The sequence below is a fragment of the Lytechinus pictus genome, chromosome 2 (assembly GCF_037042905.1).
Source record: "Lytechinus pictus isolate F3 Inbred chromosome 2, Lp3.0, whole genome shotgun sequence".
NCBI lineage: Eukaryota > Metazoa > Echinodermata > Echinoidea > Temnopleuroida > Toxopneustidae > Lytechinus > Lytechinus pictus.
The window spans coordinates 3,828,717-3,835,665 of record NC_087246.1 but is presented as its reverse complement, the minus strand read 5'-3'; positions in this window follow the sequence as shown (position 1 = coordinate 3,835,665).

Here is a 6,949-nt window from a genome sequence, read left to right as displayed (position 1 = left end):
AGTTGCGAGCGAGCGAGCAAAAATTTTGACCTTTTTAATACAAAAATCAAATTTTGTGATAGATTTTGACATGATATCCAAAAAATAATATATTTCACTCTTCTCTCTTTAGCTTCCTTTTTGTGGTCTGTACGCCACTGTGAACAGGATTCTTTGTGGCAGTAGCGTGAAGAGTACAAAAAAAAAACAGGGGCGCAGTATAGCACATGTGCTAAAAAGCTGCTTTATATAAGTGCCGAGTGAGCGAAGCGAGCGATAAAAAAATCACCTTTTCATGAGAATCTAACTTTGAGCTATTTTTTGACATAATATTCAGTAAATAAAATCATATCCTACACTTTTCCTTTGCTTTTCTTTCCTCCTTTTTTGTTCTTGTTTGTAGAACTTTTTGGGGCCATGGCCAAACCCTTCCATACGCAGTGCTGTGCGGTTGGGGTCCGGAGCGGAGCCCCCGGAACTTCTTGATATCAAAGCCATTTAAACCTCGCAGATTGCCGCTATTTTAATCAAATCGCGGGCATATACAGAATATAGCGTTTTAATACACAACACATTTATTCAACCCAGTTGCGTTATGAACCAAATAATTTGAGGGGGCAAAACATAGCAATGTGGGAAAAATTTGTAATTCTAATTATGTGATAGATTTTTCCATTATATTCAGCAAATAACACATTTCATTGTTTCCATTCATTTCATTATAAGTTGTCTCCTATAAAAGTTCTTTTATTTTCTCTCGGGTGTGGAACCAAGACCCCCCGCCTGTATGCCAGTGATTGAACGTGATTGAACGGGGGGCGTTATAGAGTCATTTGAAGGTAAATGAAGAGCCCCTACTGCGTGGGGTCTGGGGCAAAGCCCCGGTAGCTTATTTGCATAAAATCTAGCAAGCTTATAGCACAATGTTGTATGCAGTCCTTCTTTCTTCCCGCTCTTTAATTTCAATCATCGGCAGCCCGGTCGTGTTATTATTTTTTTTCTTGTCCCTTTTCTTTGTTTTCCAATTTAGCTTTTGACTAATTACTCTCTACCTTCGTTTCCCGCTATTGTTTGCCATTTTGTCATCTTTTAATTTATTTCCCACCGTGCTATTGCATTACATAGGCCTATTTCGGAATGATTTGTTCTTTCTCAAATGTTCTTCTTTCGTACATTTGTTTTTTCTTCGTTTTCTTTTCACTTTCCCTTTCCCTTTCCTTTTCCTCCTTTCCTTTTCCCCTTTCCTTCCCCTTTCCCTTTCTTTCTCCCTCCTTTTTTTTCTTTTTCCCGTTTTTCTTTTCTTTTCTCGGTGAAATCCGCCAGGGGGGGCAACTTGCCCCCCCCTGCCACCCCGCCTGTTACGCCACTGGTTGTTCAGTGCTAACAATGATCAGATCCTCAAGCTTGAGAGAGTGCAAAATGCCCCCGCCCGAATTCTGAGTAAAACTTCTAAATATACGCATATAACGCCTGTCCTAAAATAACTTCACTGTTTGTCTTTGGTGAAGAGAATAAAATTCAAGATTTTGTTGCTAACATCATGAACATGGAAAATTGTTAATGTTTGTGCTCCTCAACGATCTTATATAGTAGACCGGCCAAAAGCCAAAAAGTGCTCTAGATAAGGATTCGACGGCAAAATTTGTTAATGCTTGGCATCCCAGCTAAAAGTCTTGCAAAAATACCAAGGAATAGCGTACGGCCGGATGCCAAGCGCAATTTTGCGTGAAAGTGTCATTTTTAGCGTAAAAACTGAAAGAATGTCGAAAATCACGCATTTTGATATTTTGACGGATTATCATCATATTTTTAATTATCTTTGATATGAAATTATTTTTATTCAGAGTTTCAAATTATAAGTCTCATAAATATGCATTTTAAATTTGAATATTACACACACACATATAGCACAGGGAAACATAAAACCGCGATTTCCTCAAAATAAAAGTTTGTGAAAACTATCAATAGTTTGAAGTTTATTTACGCAGCTTAAATTCTTCGATTTAACTGCGTTTATCCATCAAATGTATAGTAAATGTCCTAATGTCACAAATATTAAAAGAATTTTCAAGTAAGATGGAAGATATCTCACTTTATGTTATCCGAAAGGAGACAATGTGCATTTTACCAGGTGCGCATTTTGAAAGAAAAATTGAAAATACCGTACATAATGTACATAATTACATGTATAAGTACATACTAAAGCGAGTTTTTAATTACATGTATAAGTGCATTCTAAAGCGAGTTTTTAATTGGATAGCACAATTTGTCAATTCTTTGCATCCCAGCTAAAAGTCTTGCGGAAGTCCTGATGAATAACGTACGGGCGGATGCCAAGCGCAATTTTGCGTGAAACTGTCATTTTTAGCGTAAAATCTGAAAGAATGTCGAAAATCACGCATTTTGATATTTTGACGGATTATTTTAATATTTTTGATTATCTTTGATATGCAATTATTTTTATTCAGAGTTTCAAATTATAAGTCTCATGAATATGCATTTCAAATTTGAATATTACACACACACATATGGCACAGGGAAACATAAAACCGCGATTTCCTCCAAATAAAAGTTTGTGAAAACTATCAATAGTTTAAAGTTTCTTACGCAACTTAAATTCTTCGATTTAAAAGCGTTTCTCAATCGAATGTATAGTAAATGTCCTAATGTCACAAAAATTAAAAGAGTTTTCAAGTAAGATGGAATATATCTCATTTTATGTTATCCGAAAGGAGACAATGTGCATTTTACCAGGCGCGCATTTTGAAAGAAAAATTGAAAATACCGTACATTATGTACATAATTACATGTATAAGTAGGCCTACATACTAAAGCGAGTTTTCAATTACATGTATAAGTACATACTAAAGCGAGTTTTTAATTGAATAGCACAATTTGTCAATTCTTTGCATCCCAGCTCAAATTCTTGCGGAAATACTGAGGAATAACGTACGGGCGGATGCCAAGTGCACTTTTGCGTGAAAGTATCATTTTTTGCGTGAAATCTGAAAGAATGTCGAAAATCACGCATTTTGATATTTTGACGGATTATCATCATATTTTTATTATCTTTGATATGGGATTATTATTATTCATAATTTCAAATTGTAAATCTACTAAATATGCATTTCAATTTGGAATATTACACACACATATATGGCAATATGACATAAAAAATCGTGATTTACTCAAAATAGAAGTTTGTGAACATTATCAATAGTTCTAAGTTTTTTTACAAGTTATTTTCTTCGATTTAAATTGGTTCATCTATTGAATATCGATCGTTTCTAATGTCACAAATATTAAAAGAATTTTCAAGTAAGATGGAAGAAATATTTTACGAAAGGGGGCATGCAAAATTTAGCGGGGAGGGGGGGGGGGCATTTTGAATGTAAAATTGAAGATACTGTAAATTATCAACATAATTACATGAATAAGTACATACTTAAAACGAGTTACAAAATTTCTGGCCGCAACTGCCTCTCCCCCCCCCCCCTCCCCCCGCTGCCTAAGGTCATGTATAGTGTCCGAAAGGATTACATGGAGCTGAAAGTGTCCCGTTTTCAAGATAATATACCACTAGCGTAAAGGGGGGGGCAGACTGCCCCCCGACGAGTCACAACTCATGCAGGAGATGTACCCCTGCCCCCCCCCTGGCTCCTTTAGTCCTGCTCTGCTATGCATGCAGGCGAGACATAAAATAGGTATTGCCGTGGCAACGGCCATATTTTTTTAGACTTTGATAATCCAATAATTGAAGTAAAATGTAGATTGACAGAGTAGTTTAAAAATGCTAATTCGATCGTTTTATTCATACATGTTTATTTTCTATGCACTAGCGTACCTACGGGGGGGGGCAGAGGGGGCGGTCTGCCCCCCCCCCTGACGAGTCCCAACCCATGCAAAAGACGTATCCATGCCCCCCCCCCCCCCCCCCGACGAGCTTGAAGACCTTTTTTGCCCCCCCCCCCCCCTGACGAGCTTGAAGACTTTTTTTTGCTCGTCAAATTTTTTGGCCAACGGTTTTGCCCCCCCCCCCCTGTGGAAAATCCTAGGTATGCTACTGTTTCTATGATTTTGGATATAGATATTCCTACAAAATTAATATTACCACGGTAACGGCAAATTAAATATCAGACCTATTTATGAATATCGCCACAGGTAGATTTTACGTTCAGCACCAATTAATTCGCGGAAATAGCAAGAAGATCGAACTCTACAAAAGTAAACATAATCCTATATACTATCATGACGAGTATCGCACTGATTAATATTAGTATGTGCAATATAGATGTAATATTGTGCGCTGTTTGTATTTTATCAGAAATGCGCATCCGATAAATGTACATTGTTATCTTTCGCATATAACATAAAATGATATATCTTGCATCTTATTTCAACATTTTTTTTCACTGTATGTGCCATGACAACAATTATTATGTATTTATTCGGTTAGCGCTAAAATTGACGAAATTGAGATGCGGAACACAAACATTACTATTGATAGTTTTCACAAACTATTATTTTTAGTAAATCACGATTTTATATTTCATATTGCCATATATATGTGTGTGTAATATTCCAAATTGAAATGCATACTCTGAATAAAAATAATTACATATCAAAGATAATCAAAAATATGATGATAATCCGTCAAAATATCAAAATGCGTGATTTTCGACATTCTTTTAGATTTCACGCAAAAAATGATACTTTCACGCAAAAGTGCACTTGGCATCCGCCCGTACGTTATTCCTCAGTATTTCCGCAAGAATTTGAGCTGGGATGCAAAGAATTGACAAATTGTGCTATTCAATTAAAAACTCGCTTTAGTATGTACTTATACATGTAATTAAAAACCCGCTTTAGTATGTACTGATACATGTAATTATGTACATAATGTACGGTATTTTCAATTTTTCTTTCAAAATGCGCGCCTGGTAAAATGCACATTGTCTCCTTTCGGATAACATAAAATGAGATATATTCCATCTTACTTGAAAATTCTTTTATTTTTTGTGGCATTAGGACATTTACTATACATTCGATTGAGAAACGCTTTTAAATCGAAGAATTTAAGTTGCGTAAAAAACTTTAAACTATTGATAGTTTTCACAAACTTTTATTTTGAGGAAATCGCGGTTTTATGTTTCCCTGTGCTATATGTGTGTGTGTAATATTCAAATTTGAAATGCATATTCATGAGACTTATAATTTGAAACTCTGAATAAAAATAATTGCATATCAAAGATAATCAAAAATATTAAAATAATCCGTCAAAATATCAAAATGCGTGATTTTCGACATTCTTTCAGATTTTACGCTAAAAAAGACAGTTTCACGCAAAATTGCGCTTGGCATCCGGCCGTACGCTATTCCTGGGTATTTTTGCAAGACTATTAGCTGGGATGCCAAGCATTAGCAAGCATTAACAAATTTTGCCGTCCAAAGTATAAAAAATCGTTTTGGCCGGTCTACTATTATCTCGGAATATGTACCCTCTAGAAATCTAAGATCTTCATGCTTATTTGGTGAAAAGGCTTTTGCTCGTAGTGCTCCAACTTTGTGGAATGCACTCTTTTCAACAAAACGCAATGTCAAGTCTATACAGTGCGTATAAAAAACAGGACAGATTTGAAAAGTTTATAAAAATTTTGTTTCAAACTATGATGACTATATTTTAATGTGAATGTGTGCTCAGTAGTCTTATCTTTCAAATGCCATTAAAAAAATTACTTTCGTTCATGCTTGAGCAAACACGGAATATTTTAGTCTGGGGTTAAAAATTAGGCTTGCGCCAAAATGGCATAAAATGATAAATATGATGATCGGACTTCTTGCTAATCAGCATACTTCCTCTTAACCTCCATTATCTTTGCCATAATTATTGAATTATGCGGTCAAAATTCATTTTCAAATCTGTTTAGTTGCTTAAATTGTTCTGTTGTTGTTTCTTTTTAATATGTCCTCTTTTAGCTTTCAATATTCCTTCTTTAAGCAAAAACAATTTTTTTTTCAACCGGATTATGGGAGAGCGTGTATTTTTTTTCATATCCTTTCATTGTGTGCTACAAAGGTTATGGTGCCTTTAAACAGTGGCATACAGGTGGTCGGGGGCTCGAGGTGTTCCCTGCAATAAAACAAAAAGTGGAAAGGAAATAAAAGGAATGATAGAAAGTGAAATATGATTTATTTCCTGAATATTATGTCAAAATCTATCACAAAATTAGATATTTCAATAAAAAAGTGGGAATTTTTGCTTGCTCGCTTCGCTCGCTCACAACTTTTTAAATACATTTTATCCGATCTGCCATATCTATATATATATAGCTCCTTCAAAATTGACTCAATACACCATTTTCATTAAAAGACATGAATCCTTTCCTAATTGTTTGTCCAGTCAAGCATAATTAAACTTGGTCAAGAAATCAATAACACCTTGAAAATAGGATTCATGTTTTTTTTAATTTGTTTCACATAATAAAATACGATTTGAATAATTGCAAGTTCTCCCAATTAATAATGCAAATCTTCTTGCTTGGTAAACAGAAAGTCTTCTTTTCTTACTTATGAAGCAAAATTTAAAGGTTAAAGTAGTTTTAAAGAGAAAACAAAATAATTCAAGTAAATAAATAAATTTGTGAATGAAATCTGACAGCATAATTCGAAAATCATGGCAAAGATAATGAAAAGGTTAAGAGGAAGTCTGCTGATTAGCAAGAAGTCTGATCATCAAATTTCTAATTTCTTCCATTTTGGCGCAAGCCACTTTTTGAACCCCCGACAAAAACTTCCCGTGTTCGCTCAAGCATGAACAAAATTTATTTCTTAATGGCATTTCAAAGATAAGATTTCAGAGCATCTATTAACATCAAAATATAGATATCATAATTTGAAACAAATTTTTATAGACTTTTTAAAACTGTCGCGTTTTTTTATACGCACTGCAGTATAGAGTCATTAAAAGCCA